Source organism: Dendropsophus ebraccatus, chromosome 8, assembly GCF_027789765.1.
Source record: "Dendropsophus ebraccatus isolate aDenEbr1 chromosome 8, aDenEbr1.pat, whole genome shotgun sequence".
Classification (NCBI taxonomy): domain Eukaryota; kingdom Metazoa; phylum Chordata; class Amphibia; order Anura; family Hylidae; genus Dendropsophus; species Dendropsophus ebraccatus.
In genome coordinates, this window is record NC_091461.1 from 51,325,602 (window position 1) to 51,350,270 (window position 24,669).

The 24,669-nt window shown below is 45.7% G+C and overlaps 2 protein-coding genes across 3 annotated transcripts in view; one reads left to right on the top strand and one right to left on the bottom strand.

Annotated features, from left to right (window-relative positions):
• The window catches only part of ANKRD22 (ankyrin repeat domain 22), a 44,245-nt gene extending 37,150 nt beyond the window's left edge, over window positions 1-7,095 (bottom strand). The window contains exon 1 of one of the 2 annotated variants that reach the window (XM_069980346.1): window positions 6,947-7,095. The gene's annotated coding sequence lies outside the window, so the exon portion shown is untranslated. Of the gene's footprint in view, window positions 1-6,759; window positions 6,847-6,946 lie in introns of those variants that run through there. The other variant, XM_069980347.1, reaches the window with a different exon arrangement.
• A 206-nt stretch (window positions 7,096-7,301) lies between these two features.
• The window catches only part of STAMBPL1 (STAM binding protein like 1), a 55,867-nt gene continuing 38,499 nt past the window's right edge, over window positions 7,302-24,669 (top strand). The window contains exon 1 of the mRNA XM_069980340.1: window positions 7,302-7,520. The gene's annotated coding sequence lies outside the window, so the exon portion shown is untranslated. The remainder of the gene's footprint in view (window positions 7,521-24,669) is intronic.

A 24,669-nucleotide genomic window follows, 5' to 3' on the forward strand; every position in this document is an offset into this window, starting at 1 on the left:
CTGATCGCCGTGCCACCGGCCCGATCGCTGTGAACGGCCGGCCGGCCGTTCACGGCGATCGGGCCGGTGGCACGGTGATCACCATTACTTTTTACAGTAATGGCGGTCGGTGCCGTCCTCGGACAGCACCGACCGCCATTTTTTTCCGGGTCATCGGGTCACCGATGACCCGGAAAGGTTCCGATCGCCGCTATTGGCTGATCTGAATTGATCAGCCTATAGCGGCGATCGTAAGCACGGGGGGTGTTAACCACCCCCCATGCCGTGAAGCTAAGATGGCCTGCTATGATTTATAGCAGGCGATCTTCCCCGACCGCTGTGTGTGAACATACGCCCGTTTGCGTTAAAGCCCACCCTGCGGGGGCGTATAGGTACGCCCGATGTCGTTAAGGGGTTAAATTAAATAAAAAAGTCAATTAGCTTGACAGTGGAAACTTAAACTAGACAATGTAAAAATGCACCATATTACGGTCTCGTTCACACCACGTTTTTATTCTTTTTGCTCCATGACCTCCATACCTTCCCATATAGTTATGATGGAGGCCACTTTATACCATCTGTTCTACATTGACTCCCAAAATTCATACTGAAATACCTCCTATTCTTGCTTTTTTTAAATCATTCCCCTTTTCCTATTTTATGAATACAAATAAATAAATAAACATATCTGGTATCGCCGCTTGCATATTCTCCCGAACTATTAAATTATCACATTCCTGATCATGCACAGTAAACAGCGTTAGTGCAAAAAAATAGAATTGCATTCAGGAACCTGTAGTACTATGTACAACTGGTAAACCAGGAAGTGCAGAAACACAAAACAGAACAAAACCCCCCAAAACAAATGGATTTTTGGTAGTTTCAAAAATGGTATAGATAGGTAAGTAATGCTTTATGCTTCTGCAGAAGTTTCATTTTTGTAACCTCTACCTGGAGTTCCCCTTTAATGGGACTTCTCCTTTCAAGATACTTATGTGGCACCCTATACTGTTTGCATAGAGTGACTGACAAGTTACTAGCAGTGGACCAGCATTGCTGGTCACATACACAGCGCTGTGCAAAGGTTTGGTTATATCTGGTATATGTAGGGTGGGCCCCTAGAATTAAATTCCCTGGTGGGCCCAAGCTACCCCAGTCCGACACTGGGTAAACCCCTCAATCTAACTGGTTATACACAGTGACAAGGCTACCTCCAGACTCTACATGACTAATGGGGGCCAACTTGGGGCCAAATAGGGTCCAAGTCAATATTACTTGACAGCCACAATATACTGCAATATAGAAGAATGCAGAATATTATTAAAGGGGCTGGAGTGGTCTTGCCCTCTAGTGAGACAAAAACGTTGAATATAAATTATGACTACACTGTGTAAAAAAAGTAATAAATTACACATAGTTGGTATTACCTTGTCTCCAATTGCCTAATCTATAAAATATATTTTAACATGAATAGTGAATGGCATAAAATTAAAAACAAAATACCAACTAACTGATCTTGTCTAGATAAAAAAAAAAATAACTGTAAAAATTATTGTAAAATTGTCTTAAAAATCCTTTGCTATTAAAGGGGTACTCCGGAGACTAATAGTTTATTAAAGCAATGAATATTAAAGGAATAAATTAACTATTACTTTGTATTATAGCTTTATTAAAATAAATGTACCATTGTTATTATTATCAATAGTTATTACAGCTTGAAGTGCCGGGGCTGCCATGCACAGAGCCATACAGACAGGCAGTACAGTGATTAGGTTAGGCCCTATTCATACGCCCCAAAAATTGCTTGTGATCACAATTTTAGACCCCATTAATTTCTATTGGGCTAATCCTACGATGCACATTTTCGTGAACCATGGCATGAAAAAAATAGCCCCCCTCCCAATTGAGGGATAAAGCCCCTATTACACGGGGCGACTGAGGGGAGCAAACAAGCGCTGCCAGCACTCATTTGCTCCTCGTTCCCCGCTCGCTGGTGCCGCTATTACTTGCATCGGCAGCGAGTGAGTGAGGACAGGGGGGGCGCGGGAGCTGCGGCTGGGTTGCCCAGGTGATCACTAGATCGTCCGGGCAGCCCATAGCAGATAGCAGCGGTCTGCTGCCGCCCCTCCTATTACACGGAGCAACGGCAGCAGATCATTGCTATATTAGTTGTTTGTCTTTCAACATGTTGAAAGACAAACGACTGCAGTGATCAGCCAACATTGTTCATGTCGACTGATCGTAGCCTTCTACTACACAAGACTATTATCGTCCGTAACGGCCGATAATTGTTTCGTGTAATAGGGCCTTAAGCCATCAAAATAGGTCAATGACTTCTTCACTTGGATTCTGTGGCTCGTTATTTACTATGCAACCTCAAAGCTGAACCTAAACAGTCCAGATTTTGTAATGAATAGATACAATGTCATGAAAATAAAATATCCCACTAAAAAAATATGTCCCCAAAGGTTTCCATATTCTGTAATGCAAATTCCACCCAAAAATAATCCATCAGTTTTTCTGGATAAAGTGTTGCTTCAAATAAGTCAGATGCCATAACAATATGTCTTTGTTGTTAATATTTTCTGCCACCAGATGGTGTCAGCCTAAAAGAGCAGACTGGAACACACTGCCATGTAGTATGTTGCTGGCACAATCTGAAGGTTTCACTTGTTAATGGCCGGTTCCACTACAACTTTAAATGCCTGAAGAGCTTGTAAAACATTAACATTTCCTGGTTCGGTCATGCAGAATGAGAGTGGTCTAAGACCTAATGTACACAGACATGTTACAAATCTGTTCAGATCTGCAATATGGTGCCCATAGACTGCTATGGATCCAGATTGTAGCTCTGTGTGCTTCTGGTTTAAAGTGTCACTGTCGTTACAACTCTTAAAATCTAAATAAACATTAGATGTTCTATAAAGCAAGTTTGCAATTCACATTCATTTTTTTTTTTTTGCTGTTATCATGCTGTAAAACAAAGCAGAAATCCAGGTCCAGTCTCCTGAAGGCAGATTTTCTGACTTGTGCTGGTTGTTAAAAACAGACTAAACACAGAAATTCTGACCAGTACAGAGTGTCACGGCTCAGTGTGTCCATCAGTCACATGACTGCCTTCTCTCTGTGAGCGTTTAGATGACCTGGGATACACTGGACTTCCTGTTTTCTGTCTCTTTGAAAAAACTGTCAGAAAACAGTAAGTGCCGTGTTCTCCATGATAAATGAATGTAAGTTGCAAACTTGCTTTAAATGCCATCCACTGTTAGATTTTGAAAGTTATAAAGACAGTGACACTTTAACCCTTTGAGGACCAAGCCCAAAATGACCCAGTGGACCATGCCCATTTTCATTTTTGCATTTTTTATTTCATTTTTCTATCTACAGGGCCATGTAAGTGCTTGTTTTTTACAGGAATAGTTGTACTTTGTAATGGCGCCTTTCATTCTGCCATAACATGTATGACGGAATCCCAAAATTATTATTTATGAAAATATAAATTGGTCAAATCGTAAAAAAGAATGCAATATGGTAACTTTTGGGGGGTTCCTGTGTCTACGTAATGCACTATATGGTAAAAGTGACATGATACCATTATTCTATAGGTCAGTCCGAACACAACCATATGCAGGTTTACAAAGATTCTCTTATGATTATATATATATTTTTTTTTTTATTTTGTTATGAAATCCTTTTTTAGAAATTAATTATTAATAAAATGGGTCTATTGTGACACTTATAACGGTTTTAGTTTTTCACCTACAGGGCTGTATGGGGTGTCATTTTTTGTGCAATGATCTTTAGTTTTTATTAAAATCATTTGTGCAGATCGGGCGTTTTGATCACCTTTTATTTTTTATTTTTATTTATAATGTAACAAAAAAAAATAATCCTGTCGCCATTTCCCATTTTTTTCGTTTACGCCGTTCACCGTGCGGGATGGCGATTGTTATATGACAATTATGCACGTGACGGTATATAATATGTTTATTTATTTATGGTTTATTTATATTATGGGATAGGGGGGTGATTTTAACTTTTATTGGGGGAGAGGCTTTGGGGCATTTTTTAAAAACATTTTTCTTTACACATTTTAAGTCCCCCTTGGGGACTTTTACATGCAAACATTAGACTGCATACACTGTACAATGCTATGCCATAGGCATAGCATTGATCGGTGCAATAGGCGCTCTGCTGATTAAGCCTGCCTGTGGCAGACTCAATGAGCAGAGCGCCGATCTGACTGCATGGAGGAAGGTAAGAGACCTTCGGCAGTCCGTGAAAGTGATTGAGACTGCCGCAGTCACACTGCGGGGGTCCTGATCGGTAAGTGACAGGAGTTGCTCCTGTCACACTTAAATGCCACAATCGCAGCGTTTAAGGGGTTAATGACAGGCTGCAGCGTGATTGCTGCAGCCTGTTATTAATGGTGAGGGCTCGGCTACTGGGTGCAGCCTTCCCCCACTTGCTATGAAGCACACTCCACTCCGGAGCGCACTTCATAGCACATTAGACACCCAGGATGTACAGTTACATCATGGGTCGCCTGGTAACAGACATCCATGACGTAACTGTACGTCATGGGTTTTCTAGGGGGTTAATATATAGACATTTACTGAACTTTTGCTGACAGATTTTGGGAGAATTCTAGGAAATACATTGTGGAATACACTAACCGTGTCGGGAATTGTCCAGAGAGGTCGCAAATCCCTAAGGAAAACTATTACAAACTTTATGCTCAGTATTTCGCATCCAAAACCAGGAGTGGATTGAAAACACAGAAAGGCTCTGTTCACCCACTGTTGAAATTGAATGGATAACCGCCATTTAATGGAAAATAACGGCCATTGTTTTAAAAATAACAGTTATTATTTGTCATTAAATGGCGGCCATCCACTCAATTTCAACAGTGTGTGAACAGAGCCTGTGTTTTTAATCCACTCCTGGTTTTGGTTGCAAAATGACCAAAATACTGATAAAAAATACTTTGTGTGAACATAGCCTAAAACTATATACTGCTCATAAGAGTTCCTGTCCCAGACAAGAGGTGGCAGCAGAGAGCACAGTGTCAGATTGCACAGAAGGCACCATTTCCAGAAAGGTATACAGGACCACTTGAAAGTTACAATTTATTTTTCTTTCACCAAATCTGTATAATTTTTCTGTACTCCTTTAAAATATTACTCAGGGTATCGAAGTTCTATTAAGACACTTATAGAGTGCAAAAAATTAAGAACTGTGCATTTTAGAATACAGGGATAGCTAAATTCAGACAGACATTAGACAACTGGTACTTCAGATAATGCGCTTACCATCAGGCTGGAATCACATTTGGCAGTTCTTTGGAAAACTGAAACTGCAGTTATTCAGCCAAACCAGAAGTAGATTCAAAGTAATGGGTAAAATAAATGAAGCGCTTATATGTCTCCTACCTGCCAGATCCTGGTTGTGGCTCAAAAACTGCAGTGGCTGCTTTCTAAAAAACAAACAAAAAAAAAACAACACAAAAACAACTGCCTTGTGTGAAGCCAGCCTCAGTCAGATCTGAAGGACAGCATTTGCCAGTATGTTGTATTATGATTTGCAAAGCTACAGCGCCATCTATCTGTGGTTTCTAAAACAATAATGTATAATTAATAAATGTCATCATCTGAAGAAACAATGGCAAATAATGGCCATTATTTCAAAACAACTGTCATTGTTTTAACATAACCGCCGTTATTTGCCATTACACAACTGCCATCCACTCAATTTCAGCAGCGTGTGAACATAGCCTTTCTAAATTTTTGACACATAGGGGGAAATTTATCATTCAGTATAAAAACTACGTAAAACCTAATTTTTTTTTCTGTGAGCCTTTATTTATTGCAGGGTTTTTTTTGTGTGAAATCTATTGTGCGCAAAAAACAAAGTGAGAAAACTTGACCTAAAACTCAAACAGGTGAAAACTTTATGTCTGGTCAAAATTAAAATTTTGAGCAACAATAACTTTTTAGCCGAATACAACTGCACAGTCTAAAAAAAAAACTGCTTCACACTCTGGTGAATAATAAAAAAAAACATATTCGCCTGCCATATAATCATTCACAAATACCGATACATCAGAAAAAAGGCCACAAATTGGGCATTCTGAACCAAAAAAGGTGCAAAAGCAATAATAAATCTAGGCCATAGTTTTTCTCATTTTGCCATGAGATCATGTTAAGGCTATGTTCCCACGATGTACTAAAGAATGAACGCTGTAATAAAGGGAGGGACACAGACTGCAGAGGGCCCCTGCGCAAGAAAGGTGTTTGGGCCCCCATAACCTATTTGTATCTCACCGGGCATGGCATCCAGTGACTAACTGGGCCCCCCAGGAGCAGGGGGCCCGCACTTCCCGGGTGCTGATGCCGCCTGGGGGGCCCACTACAGACAGGTTACATGCTGAGCTGACACTTTAGAGTCTGAGCCTGGTGGGCCCCTCTTTTGGCCTGGGCCCCTGTGCAGCTGAACAGCCTGCACAAGTGATTTGTCCGCTACTGGATGTTAATCATCGGCCACAAATAATGTTTATGAAAGATTAGTAATTCCGAATGTTAGCACTTCTCGCTCGTTATGTAGTGGGAACATAGTCTTAAAGACATCATATGTAATACATGCATAAAATCTCAGCTTAAAAAAAAAAAAAACACACACACACACAACATGCTCTAAAAACTGCATGTCTTAGTCGGATTATGTGGGTGTGATCCCATTTACATGAAAGTAACATCTGGCAATGTCGTGATTCATATTTACCAGCGAGACATGTTCGAGACTGCGAATTACATTTTCACGATTTATTTTGCAAAGAGGCGACGCAGGTGCTGGCCGTAGCTCTGTTGCCTATTTAACAATTGTATCTTATAGGTCAGATGTGATCACCTGATAATGTTAAAAAAAAAACTCATAATCTTTTACAATTTTGTTCCCCATAGCACCAAACCTTTCGCTTAGTGATAAATCTTCCCCTTTAAACCATCAGTCTCGTAAAGCTGCATGCGACGATGATGACGCCACTTCGTTAGTCCTGTGGATCTGGGAGGAACTGCAAACGATACATTCCTCATGGCTCCTATTAATAATGTCACACGAGGCTGGCAATAAGCAGCTGCAGACATTGTGCTTCCTGGAGAGGCGGGGAGAGGTTTTCCTTCTCATGCTGCTCAGTAATCAGCAACCTCAGGTTGTATGATCCTCAGGGCTATGAGATCAGACCTGCTCTCCCATAGACAATCACAGGCTTCTATCCCCCTCTCTCTGTCTCTGAGCCAGGCGTGGATTTATTATTATTATTATTATTATTATTACAGCATTGATACAACTTGCACATGAAAGCAACATTTGGTAAACAAGCCATTATATAGGGGGCAGGAGAGAGGTGGGGACACACAACCAGGCTGCTGTCATCTCATTTTGTTCCATTACAAAAAGCCAGGAGCTGCAGTTCTTTCCAGCAAAAGCCAGGAGAGCAAAGAGGCAGATGACAAGCAAAGGCTGCACCAGGGGCTGCAGTGTTGGTAAGTCTCTGGATTATCATTGATTATATGAGGAGGCGGTGTGCCAAGACTCTTTAGATGTTATGTATAAAGAGTAAGAAATTGTATTTTTATGTTACCCATGGAAAACACCAGTATTGTAAAAAAAGAATAGAAATAATAATAATAATAATAATAATAATAATAATAATAATAATACAATAAGGAGAGAGGATCCTGTCCCTGAGATCTTGCAAACAAGACTGCGCATTTGAAGACATCTGTGTTATTCCCTAGTGGGAAGATGATGGGGGGTGGGGGAGTTGTATGTTACAGATCTGCCGCTGAAACTCCTAAGGATAAGTGAGGTATCACACTTATACACTTATCATGCTGAAAGCTTTTGTTGGTAGATTTAGCGTGACTTTTTTATATTTATATATGAAACTGATCTGACATTGCAAGGTCCTCTTTTCTGCTCTCGGTGGTGGAGTGGTGACATTGGTAAGGACGTGTAATTAAAGGGGAATTTCACATATGCTAATAGAGAGCGTGCCTAGTACTTTTATAGATGTCAAAACTGGGAACAGCCTGTTTTGTTTTCATCACATGTAAGTATGTGGTTAGAAGGATTAGTGAAGTCTATAGAGAGAGACAGGGAAATGACAATGGAAAGGAATGCTAACCTCCAACCCACTTTTTTTTCCCTTTCACATCTTCACATATAAGTTCCCTTTAGACTAAAAGACATTATGTGACCACTTGAATCTGTGAGCGTGTTACAAATATGCTTAGCTAAATAACAGAGAAGCCACAGTGGCATGGGACGTGCTTTAAGGTCAATGGTGGCAAAGTTGTGGGTGACTTGAGACTAAAACTCCATCAAACATGACTATTTGGGACTATATCAGAGTCGTGTTAATAGTGTCACAACACACCACGTGCAACGCTGTCATCTAAAGGTCATGTGACCAAAAGCGCCCAGTAGTCCATGCTTAAAGTGGTTATCCAGCGAAAATCTTTTTTCCTTCAAATCAACTGGTTTCAGAAAGTTATATAGATTTGTAATTTACTTACTATTTAAAAATCTCAAGTCTTTCCATACTTATCGGCTGCTGTATGTCCTGCAGGAAATGTTTATTTCTTTTCAGTCTGACACAGTGCTGCGCCCTCTGGCTGAGACAGGAACTGTCCAGAGCAGCAGTAAATTCTCATAAAAAAAACTCTCCTCAGGAACTGCAAGGGTCAGGAGAGGTTTTCTATGGGGATTTGCTGCTGCTCTGGACAGTTCCTGTCTCAGACAGAGGTGGCAGCAGAGAGCACTGTGTCAGACTGAAAAGAAAATACCACTTCCTGCAGGACTTACAGCAGCTGATAAGTATGGGAAGACTGGAGATTTTTAAATAGAAGTAAATTACAAATCTACAGTATATAACTTTCTGAAACCAGATGATTTGAAAGAAAAAGATTTTCACTGGATAACCCCTTTAATATGGCAAAATTTGACTACTACAGATACTATGACTATAGGTTTGTAAGTGAAATTTACCTTCGAGCTCTTTTTATGGTTATGGTAGGATGATATATTGTGTGTTCATATTATCCTGCTAATTTCACCTTTATTGAAAATAAGGTTCTGTTAGAGAATATTTGGTAATTTTGATAATGTCTTCTAAATCCATCTTTGAATTATATTAATATTACAACTCAGTCCGGTCTCAGGGAAAAGTGAACCAATGTAAAAGGTAGACAAGCTTTATGAACTGCTTCCTGACACTGATGTATATCCATCCCTCTTTTCCCATCTCTGTGGGATCCGTACAGTCTCTGATAGTAAACCAGTGAAATGTGCCGCTATTCCATTTGCCTTAGGGACAGATTTGTAACATGGGGCTCAGAGTTAATAAAACAGTAAAATTATATTATGGAACAATATATCATTGAGTTGATAAATATTTAAATTCCGGTAATTATTTCCTGGGGATGCATGAATGTCCGTCAGCATACTTTCCTCCCTGTGTCAGACATGATTGTGCCAGCATGTAATAGAAATAATTAGCTAAAAAAAAAGTCTGAGCAGACCTGCAAAAATGTTGTCAGACGTCATGTGAATTGTTTACTACCTCCAGAGGAACGCAGTGAGAGCTGACACCACGCTGTCCTCGTGACCCAGGTGACCGCAGCTGTTAATGGAAACTGCATAGCTATATCAGCCTATATGCTCATCAGCAGGCATGTGATCAGGCCATTGCCCATGATATAAAAATTCCAGATGCTTGTCTATTATGGCAAAGGGCTTCCAGTGTTTAGTGTATAATCCACATCTATGGTACTGATGAGAGGCGCTTACTCATAATGTACAGTACGTTACTCCATATAAAGGTTTTCCCTGCATTACTGATGTTAATGCCAACATGTCCAAGCTTAGGTATCTGGTATTCCAGTTACAAGCATCTATCTCCTACCCCACTGGATCAGTGTTGAGGAGCAAGACCATGGCTAGGAGGAGTGTTCTGAGTGGCTGGACCCCCACTTACCTACTATTTATCATCCATTCTGTGGATAAGTGATGAATACTGCTGGCTGGGATATCATTTTTAAATATTCTTGTTCCGTCTTGTATAAATACTTTTTAGGTTGCGTACAAGTGGTCCAAAACATAGAAAAAAGGAATCTTGCCATTAGAATTTCTCTGTGTTTCAGTTCCACTGCTGGTTTTGGCTAAAAAATTGTCCAAAATAATATGTGTGAACCCAGAAGAGTGTTTGTATATGTTTTGCTGATCTATAAAAGGTATAACTTGAAAAGCATTGATTGGTGGGGGTGTCAGCAGTCAGACTCCCTGACCAATGTATTAAGCCCCGTCCTGGCAATAGGTAAGGCCGGGCCTGTTCACATCATGTTTTTTTGTTTGTGCTTGGTAGACACGTGCTTTGGCCTATCAGTCTCAACTATTGCTACAAAAATACATGTATTTCACCCCAAATGGTTTAGTAAAAAAAAAAAGTATACCTTTAACATATACTTTTTAACATGGAAGCCTACGGGTGAAGGATGCCACTGTATGGCACTCATCTCAGGCATCCGATATGTAACATATACTGTAGCTCAGGAGCTTTCCAACAGTTCCCATAATGCATCTCAATAGATGCGTACATCCAGGGCCGGCCTTAGGGTAGATGGCGCCCTGTGCAAAACTTTCTTTTGGCGCCCCCCCCCCCCCCCCACGGCTCTGTTGATACTCCCTTAATAGTGACAGACTAAATCTTACTCCCACCCCTCCAGACCACCCCCACAGAAAAACCATAAATGAGATGAGAGGCTGTAAGATTTAGATATGATAGACTAAATCCTACTACAACCCCCCCCCCCCCCCCCAAATAACAATTCGGCCAATAACACCTTAGATATCAGGGTATGCTGGGGGTAGTAGTTATGCACTGTTTCAGCTATGAGGGTATACTGGGGGCAGTAGTTATGCACTGTTTCAGCTGTTGGGGTATGCTGGGGGTAGTAGTTATGCAGTTTCATCTGTTGGAGTATGCTGGGGGCAGTAGTTATGCACTGTTTCAGCTATGAAGGATGCTGGTAGTAGTAGTTATGCACTGTTTCAGCTATGAAGGATGCTGGTAGTAGTAGTTATGCACTGTTTCAGCTGTTGGGGTATGCTGGGGGCAGTATCTATCTATCTATCTATCTTTATGTACACATACAACATAGTATATGCAATGACCAAAACCTAGTGATCTAAACTTTTTAAATGAAAAAAACTACTTTCATTTATTTGCAAGTATATCAACAGGGTTTTAGACAGATCATTCTATAGATGAATATAGTATATACAGATATACAGTATGCCTTTAATAGATAGATAGATAATACATAGGTAGGTAGATAGATAGAAAGGTAGATAGATAGAAGATTGATAGGAGATAAATAAATAGGAGATAGATAGGTGGGAGGGAGGATAAAGAGCTAGACAGAGGAGAGAGAAGAAGCATCAGGCTTACAGCAGGGGCACAGGATGCTGGATGCTGCAGGAATTGCTGAGGAGGAGGCACGCGGCTGGGCAGAGGTCACAGGTCACCACATTGATGCTACTGAGAACAGCTGACACACACAGCTGATGACACTTCAGTTCAGCAGGCCATTGTGGCAAGGAGTAAATATTCCACCTGCGGTGGGTGCCGGGGCGGGGCTTACCGGGACCTACCCAGAACGTTAATTTGCCAGGTCCGCAGCCCGTCTGGCTTCAGGAGCGCCCGAACCAACCCCTATGCAAGGAGGGTAGGCGGCCAGCTAGGGGGGCGCTCTGGCAGATAGACAGAATGTCTCTCTGCCAGACTAGTTATGTGTGCAGCTGACTGTCTGCCAGAGCGCCCCCAGCTGGCCAGGAGTGATGCGCCCTGTGCAACCGCACAGGTCGCACGCCCCAAAGGCCGGCCCTGCGTACATCATTACAGAGAATAGAAACATTTCTGTTTCCATCCAGATGCTGAAACCTGCTGTAAACTGGTTAAACACATCAACAACCCTCATCTCCCTGATCTATCTAGAGGCTTTTCTACAATGTACTATTAAAAGTGCCGTAAGAGTATCAGCCCTCGACAAGACTCATGGGAAAGATATAATAATATGTTTATGCTATACCACTTGCCTGTGCCGTAATCCTGAGCAGTGTTCTTTCTTAGCTCAGCCTGAACTAAAAAGCCTTAAAGCGTAACTGTCATTTCAGGGTCATTTTCCTGAAAACATTAAATATCAACAGTACAAGCGAATTTAAGAAACTCTGTAATAGGTTTTATGTACTAAAAAAGTTTCCTTCTGGACTGAAAAAGCAATCTCCCAGCCTCCCCCCTCACATCAGATGAAGTAGGATTTCTGTCTCCATTATGTAGCTATGGAGAGGGGAGGGGCTGTTAGGAGTGACTGAGCACGGAGGATTTCTGCACAGCACAACACCCTGCAATCTTCTCTCAGTAAGTTCATAGATAAGCACTGACCTTTCTGACACCTGAATCCTGCGGTTTAGGTGCCCAGACAGTCTACAAACAGCTGACCTTCATGTCACCTCTTCCTGCTCCCTCATCTCCTCCAGCCCCTCCCCCTTCATAGGCTTACAATGGAGAGAGCAGAGCCCGTCTTCACTGGCTTCTCTGTAATGAAGACGTTTTTGCCTGATAATGCACAGATAAGAAGTCAGGGGGGAGGCTGGGAGATTGCTTCTTGAGAACAGAAAGAGGCTTTTTTGGCTGATAAAACCTATTACAGAGTTTCTTAAAATGTTTTATACTACTGATTTCTGCAATAAAAAAAAATATGACAGTTACGCTTTAAGCAGCAGCTTGCATTAAAGGGGTACTCCGGTGAAAAAAAATCTTTCAAATGAACTGGTGTTAGGAAGTTATAGAGATTTGTAATGTGCTTCTTTTTAAAAATCTCAAATCTTCCAGTACTTTTTAGCTGCTGTATGTCCTGCAGGAAGTGGTGTATTCTTTTCAGTCTGACACAGTGCTCTCTGCTGCCACCTCCTTTGTCATGACATGAACTGTCTAGAGTAGGAGAGGTTTTCTATGGGGATTTGCTACTGGTCTGGACAGTTCCTGTCTTGGACAGAGGTGTCAGCAGAGAGCACTGTATCAGACTGGAAAGGATACAACGCTTCCTGCAGGACATACAGCCGCTGATAAATATGGGAGGACTTGAGATTTATACACATTTGAAAGAAAGAAAAAAAAATCGCTGGAGTACCCCTTCAAGTCGTGTTGACTTGTTCAAGTTAAGTTTTTTTTTTTTAAATTAGTGCTTCTTGCTGAGGTGGACACTCCACTGCTTAGCACAATATTTGGCAAGTATTTCCTTAGTAGATCTCCTCTCTATAGAAGAAAGATGTATGCTTTATTTATATAAAATCCCTACATATTGGCCACGGCTTCTCAGTCTTTTTCTTTACTCAGACCTTGCCAGCCAGTCATATTGTTGAGGCCCCATCAGTTAAAATATACTAACATGCAGTGTCAACCAAATACCAACCTGCAGTGCACATACTGTAATACCCCCTAGCAGTGCACCCTAGTGCAGAACAGAATAGTTCTCCAGCAGCACCAAATAACTTTCCAGCAGCACCAAACACAACACTGCAGCATTTCTGATAGCAGTACTGCCCCCATCGCCACCCCTCTCTCACTGGTAGCAGTACTGCCCCCATCCCAACCCTCTCCTCACTGGTCCCATCTAGGGCCGTTTTAATACATTGGTGGGCCGGTGCACAGCCCTCAAGAGTGCCCCCCCCTTCCCTTTCGGCGTCCCCCCCCCCCTCACGCGTTATCAAAATCAGAGCTCCACACTGAAAATGACCCCACACTGTATTAAGAGCCCCAATACATACAGTAGTTACCTTATAACACTATTTCCACCATACAGTGATTACATATTACATGAAAACAGCACTGAACAAAACAGAAAGATATTACCAATGATACCATTACATAATACCGCCACACCATGACCCCTACCACTACAAGCCTATAACAGAGTGAAGTTACATCCAGTGACTCACAGGGGGCGTCTTCTCCGATCAGAGTCTGTCACTTTTTCTTTTTTGCTCCATCCAGCGTGGGCCACCTTGAAGTCACCCCCAGCTGATAATCTTCTCTCCAGAATCGGAGAAACATTTAGGCTCCTAAACATACAGTAGTTAGGTCCCCTGTACCCCTATATAGTAGTTACACCCCTCTGTGCCACCATAGTTTTTAGGTGTCCCTATGGTATATAGACTCCTGTGTGCTCCCCAAGTTATATACAGCCCTACTGTGCGCTCCCCCAGTAGTATATAGAACCCCTGTGTGCTCTCCCTATTAGTATATAGCCCCCCTGTGCGCTCTCCCTAGTAGTATATAGCCCCCCTGTGCGCTCTCCCTAGTAGTATATAGCCCCCCTCTGCGCTCCCCCAGTAGTATATAGCCCCCTCGTGCGCTCCCCCCAATAATATATAGCCACACTGTGCTCCCCAAATAGTATTTAGCCCCCCTGTGTGCTCCCCCAGAAGTATACAGACCCCCTGTGCTCCCCCAATAGTATATAGACCTCCTGTGCTCTCCCCAGTAGTATATAGCCCCCCTGTGCTCCCCCAGTAGAATATAGCCCCCTGTACGCTCCCCCAGAAGTATATAGCCCCTATGTGCGCTCTCCCCAGTAATATATAGCGCCCCTTGTGCATTCCCCCAATAGTATATAGACCCTCTGTGCTCCTCCAATAGTAGATAGCCCCCTGTGCGCTCCCTCAATAGTATATAGCCCCCCGTGCGCTCCCTCAATAGTATATAGCCCCCCGTGTGCTTCCCCAATAGTATATAGACCCCCTGTGCTCCCCCAATAGTAAATAGACCCCCTGTGCTCTCCCCAATAGTATATAGCGCCCCCCCCTCCTATATAACATTAAAAAAACAAACACTTATACTCACCTGGGTCCACGCGTTCCTCTTCTCTTCAGTCTTGTGGCTGCACTGCAGCAGTCACAAGAGGCCGCAATCCCCTTAGCCTGGACACCAGAGGGAGAGTGCGGCCAATGGCTCTCTCTCTCTGTCAGTGCTGCTACTGCTGAAGGTAGCTATGAGCGCTCATTACGAGCGCTCATAGATACAAAGTACAGCGCAGCAGTAGCCGGGGGGGGGGGGGGCCTGCAAGGGGCGCCATAAATGGGTAAGTAGCTTACCCATCCATGGCACTCCCCCCGACAGGCTGGTGGCCGTAGCTCTGTGTGACCGCACTGGTCGCACATAGCAACGGCCGGTGTGCTTGGGGGGGCCCTTTAACCAGTGAGCCCGGTGCACATGCACCTTTTGCCCTCTGGTTAAAGCAGCCCTGGTCCCATCCCCACCCCTTCCTTTACTAGTAGCATTACGTCCCCATCACCACTCCTACCTTATTGGCATCAGTATTATCTCCAATCCTAACCTCCTTCTTACCGATAGCAACACTGACTTCATAAGACCCCACTTTTGCCTGAACTCTTCCTCGTTGGAAACATTTAACCCAACCATTCTCCCCAAACTACCAATTTGCTGACTGTCAGCAAAAGAAATACTGAATGCAAGACCTGTAAACTCATGGTCATATGACTGGGATGTAAGTGCTGGTCCTTTACCTGTTCTAAGTTCTGGAAATTGCACTGATACTGTAGGGCTGGCATGTTTGAATATAACCCAATCACAGGCCCCACAGGGATCCCACTGGAACACTCCTTACAGTACTTCACCTCTAAGATGAGCCATTCTTATATACTGGACTGTAGGACAATAGACTGCAGTGACTCTTCTTTTACACAGAAAGATTATCTGACAGATTATGTGCCCAAGATTTAAAGACTATAAACAGAGAACAGGTTATTAATAGTGATGAATGAGTACTAAAATGGTCGGTTACTCTTTACTCGAGCCGAGTATTTCCCGATACTCAAGTGCTTGTTTCGAGTAACAAACCCCATTGAAGTCAATGGGAGACTCGAGCATTTTTTGAGGGGGCCCAAGTTCGGTAGAGGGAAGGTCGTGTGAAAACCTGTCAACCTCAGAAATTGATGGACACACAACGGAAATGGACAGGAAACAGCAGGGGCAGCATGTATGCATGCCTCTGAGGCTGCCTAATGGCACCATTATGCCTAATTCTGTGCAACTGCCTAGTTAAAACAGAGGTAGGCATAGGGACCACCCAGCATGGCATTGAGAACACAGGGAACCATTAAAACAGAGGTAGCTTATCATGAACCACCCAAAAATTAAGCCTGACAAAGCATAGCGGTGAGGACAGAGTGAACAAGGTAGAAGCGGTAGCCAGTCAACTTTCCAAAAATTATACCAGAACTAGCATGGCAGTGAGCTCACAGAGAACCCTTAATAGTGAGTGAGGAAGAAAGTGAGCCTCCCCAAAATTAGGCCAAACACTGCATGGCATTGAGCACACAGAGAACTGCTGGGATCAGCAGTAGTCAACATGGAGGCCAGGCAGGCACACCAGTAGTCAACATGGATGCCAGTTAAGGCCCAGCAGTAGTCAACATGGATGCCAGTTAAGGCCCAGCAGTAGCCAACATAGATGTCAGTTAAGGCCAAGCAGTGGCCAACATGGAGGCAAGGGCAGGCACACCAGTAGTCAGCAGTAGTCAACATGGATGCCAGTTGACTTACAGAAATGCGTACAGATGCGGCGCACCTTGTTGAGCAAGTCAGCCACATTGGGGTAAGTTTTAAGGAACCGCAGCAACATTAGGTTGAAGATGTGGGCCAGGCATGGTACATGTGTGAAGCTGCCGAGTTGCAGAGCCGCCACCAGGTTCCGCCCCTTGTCACACGCAACCAAGCTCAGTGCTAATTACACACAAACCCAGGTGCTGACAGCTAACTGGCTAGGCCAGCTGTCAGTCACCATCAAGGGTACACCTGATGCCTCTCGACCGGTGGTGGTGAGGCCTCGACCACAGCTAGACCAAAAAAAACAAAATAAAACCGCTGGCTGGTTGGCGGGGGCGCGATCGGCGGGCCCCCGGCAACCAGTCCCGCTCCTCCGCAGACGTAGTGTGACGTAAGAGCATGGCAGTGAGGACACAGAGAACAATACAGTCTGCTTAAGAGGCCACGGAATTTGATCAAATACACTTTCAATCCTTTAACCTCTTAAGGACCCATGACGTACCGGCACGTCATGGATCACTGTCACTTAAGGACCCATGACGTACCGGTACGTCAGCCCTTTAAACGGGTGAAGATGGCTGCTGATAAACGGGTGAAGATGGCTGAAGATGGCTGCTCCGGTGAAGATGGCTGCTGATTCTATCAGCAGCCATGTTCCTGTGTCACGTAGGGGGCAGTTTCCCTGCCCCCCGTGACGACGATCGCTGTGATTGGCCGATGACTTCGCATCGGCCAATCACAGCAATTTGCTGGATTTCCGGGACCGGACCCCGGCAAAGAGCTGTGATTGGTGCTGTCAGAGACAGCACCAATCACAGCTGTGACCGGGCATCACCTGCCCGTTGATCCGGCCCCCCGATCGCCCGTGATTGGCCGGCTGCCGCCAGCCGGCCAATCACCGGCGATCCACACTACTACCACCATCATCACCTTCTCTGCTTGCTGATAATCAGCAGCAGAGAAGGAGATGATGGGAGCAGCATGCACCCGGCGCGGTCCTGGAGGGCGCCGGGTGCCTCCTCCCCCCAAGCTGCCGCCGCCGCCGCCGCCCCGTCTCCGGTAACAGGGAGATCAGGACAGCTGATCTCCCTGTTCTTCCTACCCTCCGTCGTCCTCATCTTCCTCCGCCCGCCCCCCCCCCCCCCCGTGCCTCCCCGGTGTTTTCTCCTCCTCCCCTCCACCCCTCAGTCCGGCCAGCCCCCCTTCCTGTTTTCAGCCCCCCCCTCCGAGCTGACAGCCCCCCTGTGTCCTGCAAGCCCCCCCCCCTGTGTCCTCTGTCCTGCCAGCCCCCCCAGCGATCTGCCAGCCCCCCCAGCGATCTGCCAGCCCCCCCAGCGATCTGCCAGCCCCCCCAGCGATCTGCCAGCCCCCCCAGTGTTCTGCCAGCCCCCCCAGTGTTCTGCCAGCCCCCCCAGTGTTCTGCCAGCCCCCCCCGTGTTCTGCCAGCCCCCCCAGTGTTCTGCCAGCCCCCCCTGTGTTCTGCCAGCCCCCCCCCCCCCCGTGTTCTGCCAGCCCCCCCCCCGTGTTCTGCCAGCCCCCCCCTGTGTTCTGCCAGCCCCCCCCTGTGTTCTGCCAGCCCCCCCCTGTGTTCTGCCAGCCCCCCCCCTGTGTTCTGCCAGCCCCCCCCTGTGTTCTGCCAGCCCCCCCCTGTGTTCTGCCAGCCCCCCCCTGTGTTCTGCCCGCCCCCCCCCTGTGTTCTGCCAGCCCCCCCCCCTGTGTTCCGCCAGCCCTCCCGTGTCCTGCCAGACCCCCATCCGTCCTGCAGCCCCCCCCCCGTGTCCTGCCAGCCCTCTCCTGTGTGCTCTGTCCTGCCAGCCCCCCCTGCATCCTGCCAGCCCCCCCTGCATCCTGCAAGCCCCCCCTGCATCCTGCCAGCCCTTCCCGCGTCCTGCCAGCCCTTCCCGCGTCCTGCCGCCACCCTCCCCTGCGTCCTGCTGCCTCCCTCCCCTGCGTCCTGCCGCCACCCTCCTCTTACCCTCTCCCCTTCCACCCTCTCCCCTTTCCTTCCACCCTCTGTCATGCCACCCTCTCCCTTCACCCTCTCCCCTCTGTCCTGCCACCCTCTCCTCTCACCCTCTCCCCTCTGTCATGCCACCCTCTCCTTTCACCCTCTCCCCACTGTCCTGCCGCCCCTCTCCTCTCACCCTCTCCCCTCTGTCATGCCGCCCATCTCCTCTCACCCTCTCCCCTCTGTCCTGCCGCCCATCTCCTCTCACCCTCTCCCCTCTGTCCTGCCGCCCCTCTCCTCTCACCCTCTCCCCTCTGTCCTGCCGCCCCTCTCCTCTCACCCTCTCCCCTCTGTCCTGCCGCCCCTCTCCTCTCACCCTCTCCCCTCTGTCCTGCCACCCCACTCCTCTCACTCTCTCCCCTCTGTCCTGCCGCCCCTCTCCTCTCACCCTCTCCCCTCTGTCCTGCCGCCCCTCTCCTCTCACCCTCTCCCCTCTGTCCTGCCGCCCCTCTCCTCTCACCCTCTCTCCTCTGTCCTGCCACCCCACTCCTCTCACCCTCTCCCCTCTGTCCTGCCGCCCCTCTCCTCTCACCCTCTCCCCTCTGTCCTGCCGCCCCTCTCCTCTCACCCTCTCCCCTCTGTCCTGCAGCCCCTCTCCTCTCACCATCTCCCCTCTGTCCTGCCGCCCCTCTCCTCTCACCCTCTCCCCTCTGTCCTGCCGCCCCTCTCCTCTCACCCTCTCTCCTCTGTCCTGCCGCCCCTCTCCTCTCACCCTCTCCCCTCCGTCCTGCCGCCCCTCTCCCCTCCCCTGCCACCCTCTCCTCTTACCCTCTCCGCTGCCACCCTCCCCTCCTAAAAAACACACAAATAAAATGTAAAAACAGTACATAAAACACTAACACTTACACGTGTAAAAGCATAACACTTACACACCCCTCTAAGGATGCCTTCACACACACCGGATCTGCAGGGGATTTCACGCTGCGGATTTGCAGCGAAATCCGCTGCGGATCCAGCGACCGGGGCATCTCTATGAGAATACATACACGCAGCAGGAATGACATCCCGCTGCGTGTATGTAAGTTAACCCCTTGCCGGCCGGAGCATACATCACCTCCTCCCCGATCTGGTTTGCTTCGGGGGTTCTCAGCAGGACGTCTCGCTCAGCCAATCAGTAGCTGCGGCGGGGCAGCTCACTGATTGGCTGCGTGGGATGAGCAGAAACCGGGAGCCCCGAAGCAAGCCGGAGCGGGGAGGAGGTAAAGTATGCTCCGGCCGGCCAGGGGGTTAACTTACATATAGGCAGTGGGATGTCATTCCTGCTGCGTGTATGTATTCTCATACGGATGCACTGGCGCTGGATCCGCAGTGTGTGGATCCGGTGTGTGTGTGAAGGCATCCTAAAGAAAAAATAACAAAAAAATGGCCACAGGTTGTTCTCGGCTGAGGAGGCATTCGCCTGGATTGCCTCCGATACTGAGACAACCATTGAGGGAGAAGAGGAAGATCCCTCGTTCCTTCTTCCTTCCTCTTCGTCCTCATTGTTATCACCATTTAGTGATGACAAGCCCCCAAGGAGCTGCCCCAGGAAGCCCCACAAGCCCCCTCAAGTGACCCCACCCCGTACGAACCACAGATTCCTGAGTTCGTTGGGGTCACTTGTGGGGGGTTTCCTCTGTTTTGGCAGCATCGGGGCTCTGAGAGCCCTTCGTCCTCCATTCTGGCCAAATCCAGCTTCCAAAATCCAAATTACGCTCCTTCCCTTTGGAGGCTTTGCATGCGGTGACTTTGCACTTTGTGTCCACATGTGGGGTACTCTTGTAATCGGGGGAAATTGCTCTACATGAGTAGTGGTTTATTTTTTCTTTTAACCCCTTGTGAACATAAAAATTCAAAGTTACACCAACGTTTTAGTGTAAAAAAATTAAATTTTTCATTTTCACAGCACATTATTCCACATTTGTGCCCGTCACCAGTCGGGTCCATATGCTCACTATACCCCTTGTTACATTCCTTGAGGGGTGTAGTTTCCATAATGTGGTCACTTGTGGGGGGTTTCCAATGTTTTGGCAGCACGGGCACTCTGCGAACCCGACATGGCCTTCGTCCTCCGTTCCAGCCTCTAAATGGCGCTCTGTCCCTTTGGTGGCTTGCCCTGTGCCCATATGGCACATTATATCCACATGTGGGGTATTTTCTTACTCAGGGGAAATTACCCTACACGTTTTGTGTTAATTTTCTCTTTTAACCCCTTGTGGAAATGAAAAAATCAAGGCTAGACCAACATTTAGTGTAAAAAAAAATTAAATTTTTACACTAAATCATTGATCTAGTCTTTATTTTTTCATTTTCACAAGGGGTTAAAAGATAAAAAAACACGAAATGTGTAGAACAATTTTCCCCGAGTACGGAAATACCCCACATGTGGACATAAAGCGCCATGTGGGTGCAGGGTAAGCCTCCAAAGGGAAGGAGCGCCATTTGGCTAGAATGGATGGTGAATGCCATGTCGCATTTACAAAGGCCCTGTGTTGCCAAGACATTGAAAACCCCCCAGAAGGGACCCCATTATGGAAACTACACCCCTCAAGGAATCTAATAAGGGGTGCAGTGAGAATATGGACCCCTCAATGACTGGCACATTTGTGCTGTGAAAATGAAAAAACGAAATTTTTCACTTTCACGTCACATTGTTCCACATTTGTGCCCGTCACCAGTGGGGTCCATATGCTCACTGCACCCCTTGTTAGATTCCTTGAGGGGTGTAGTTTCCAGAATGGGGTCACTTGTGGGGGTTTACCACTGTCTTGGCAGCATAGGGTCTTTGTAAATGCGACATTGCCCTTGAAATCTATTCCAGCCAAATCCAGCCTCCAAAAGCCAAATAGCGCTCCTTCCCTTCGGAGGCCCGTCTTGCGGCCGCATGGCGCTTTATGTGCACATCTGTGGTATTTCCGTACTCGGGACAAACTGCTCTACACATTTTGTGTTCTTTTTCTCTTTTAAACCCTTGTGAAAATGAAAAATTCACGGCTAGGCCAATGTTTAAGTGTAAAAAATTTAATTTTTACACAACATCATTGATCTAGTTTTCAGGTTTCTCATTTGCACAAGGGGTTAAAAGAGAAGAAACAAAACAAAACATGTAGAGAAATTTCCCCCGAGTATGGAAATACCCCACATGTGGACTTAAGGCGCTATTTAGCCGCAAGACAAGCCTCCAATGGGAAGGAGCGCCATTTAGCTTTTTGGGGCTGGATTTGGGTAGAATGGATTTCGAGGGCCATGTTGCATTTAAAAACTCCCTGTGCTGCCAAGGCAGTAAAAGCCCCCACAAGTGACCCCATTCTGGAAACTACACCCCTCAGGGAGTGTAACAAGGGGTGTAGTGAGCATATGGACCCCACTGGTGATGGGCACAAATGTGGAACAATGTGGCGTGAAAATGAAATATTACTTTTTTTACACTATAATGTTGGTCTAGCCTTGAATTTTTCATTTTCACAAGGGGTTAAAAGAGAAAAAAACACACAAAATGTGTAGAGCAATTTCCCCCGAGTCCGTAAATACCCCACATGTGGACATAAAGCGCCATATGGGCGCAGGGCAAGCCTCTGAAGGGAAGGAGCGCCATTTGGATTTTGGAGGCTGGATTTGGCCAGAATGGATGATGAACACCATGTTGCACTTACAGAGCCCTCGTGCTGCCAAAACAGTGGAAACCCCCCACAAGTGACCCCATTCTGGAAACTACACCCCTCAAGGAATCTAACAAGGGGTGCAGTGAGGATATGGACCCCTTGATGACGGCCACATTTGTGTCTTGAAAGTGAAAAAATGAAATTTTTCACTTTCACGTCACATTGTTCCACATTTGTGCCCGTCACCAGTGGGGTCCATATGCTCACTGCACCCCTTATTAGATTCCTTGAGGGGTGTAGTTTCCAGAATGGGGTCACTTGTGGGGGGTTTCCAGTGTCTTGGCAGCACGAGGGGTCTGTAAATGCGACGTGACCCTTGAAATCCATTCCAGTGAAATTCAGCTTCAAAGGCCAATTGGCGCTCCTTCCCTTTGGAGGCTCGTCCTGCGCCCCCTTGGCACTTTATCGCCACATGTGGGGTATTTCTGTACTCGGGAGAAACTGCGCTACATGTTTTATGCATTTTTTTTCCTTTTATCCCTTTGTGGAAATGAAAAATTGAAGGCTAGAACAACGTTTTAGTATAAAGAAATTATTTTTATTTTTTTACGCCATATTGTTCAGAAAATCTGTGAAGCACCTGTGGGGTCCAGATGCTCACCGCACCCCTTGTTACATTCCTTGAGGGGTGTAGTTTTCTAAGTGGTGTCCCTTTAGGGGTGTTTTTTAGGTTTTGGTACCCCAGAGCCTCTGCCAACCTGAAGTGGTACAGTCAGAAATGACCAAATATAACCGAGGTGTTCAAATTCACTAGGCGCTCCCTTATATCTGAGGCTTGTGGTTGCGTCAAATAGCACAATAGGGCCACATATGGGGTATTTCTATAAACTGCAGAAACGGGGCAATCAATATTGGGGTGAATTTCTCTGGTAATAGGTTTACAATTATGAAAAATATTGGATTACAAGAAAATCTCTGCACAGAAAATTAAAATTTTCAAATTTCTTACACACTTAGATTTTATTTCTGTGACTCCCCTAAAGGGTTAAAAAACTTTCTGGATGTGCTTTTGCAGAGTTTGGGGGGTGCAGTTTCTGAAATGGGGTGCTTTGTGGGGCTTTCTAACATACAGGCCCCTCAAATACACTTTAAACCTGAACAGGTCCCTAAAAATATCTGATTTTGAAATTTTACTGAAAATTTAGAAATTTGCTGCTTATGTTTTACGCTTTCTATTGTCTAAAAAAAATGAAATATAGTTTAATAAATGCCGCCAACATAAAGTAGACATGTTGCTAATGCTATTTAATATATAATTTATGTGGTATAACCATTTTCTGTATAAGCAGAAAAGTTTTAAAGTTGGAAAAATGCATTTTCTCTAAATTTTTCACGTTATTTTGGTTTTTTCATAAAGATTCGTTAAAAGTATCAACTTCAATTTACCAGAAATGTAAAGTACAATATGTCACGAGAAAACAATCTCAGAATCAGCCAGATAGGTAAAAGCATCCCGAAGTTATTAATGAATAAAGTGACACTGGTCATATTCATAAAATTTGCTCCGGTCCTTAAGGCCATTTCAGGCCCGGTCCTTAAGGGGTTAAAGAGTCTCTGAGGGACTGCAAGTGTGGTAGCCTGTGTATTAAAAAGACCTGGTCAATCCTACCTTCAAAAAGGCTACTACTACATCCGAGGAAAGAAAGAACCTACTGGTAAAAGGCCTGGTCAATCCTGCCTTCAAAACGGCTAAAACATCCAAGGAAGGTAGAAGGTGCTGTTCAGCAGTTTGAGCACCGCCTGTTGGCGCTTACCCACGGCAGTGCTGCTGCGCCTAAAACTAAACTAGCCGTATTATGGCTAGATTTAGCCTCACACCCTCATGCAGTTGTGCGTGATAGGCATCTCTTTGGCGGTAGGGACGAAGAATAACAATACAGTCTTCTTAAGAGGCCCCGAGCTAAAAAATGAAAGGACGGTAGAGAACCCCCGCAAGTTGACATCCACAGATTATATGGTTTGAAATGGATAACACAAGGATGCTAAATTAGGATCCACCATTATCACTGTCTGTTCCTTTGAACAGTGGCGTGTATCTTGAAAGTACAATAGATGACCAGACAGCCCTGCAAAATTGCACTTGAATTGAAGTCGATTTGATTTTAAAATTTAAATTGAAGGTTAGAAAATAAAAAAACATAAAGTGGCCATTACCGGCCTTTAGATGAGGCAGGCGTGGAACCTCACAAAATTAGGCCTGACACAGTAGAGTAAGAGTAAAAAAAAAATAAAAAAATAGCTGGCTGGTTGGCGGTTGCCGCTCTTACGCAGACGTAGTGTGACGTCAGAGCATTGCAGTGAGGACACAGAGAAAAACGAGGCAAGGGCAGGCACACCAGTAGTCTATATGGATG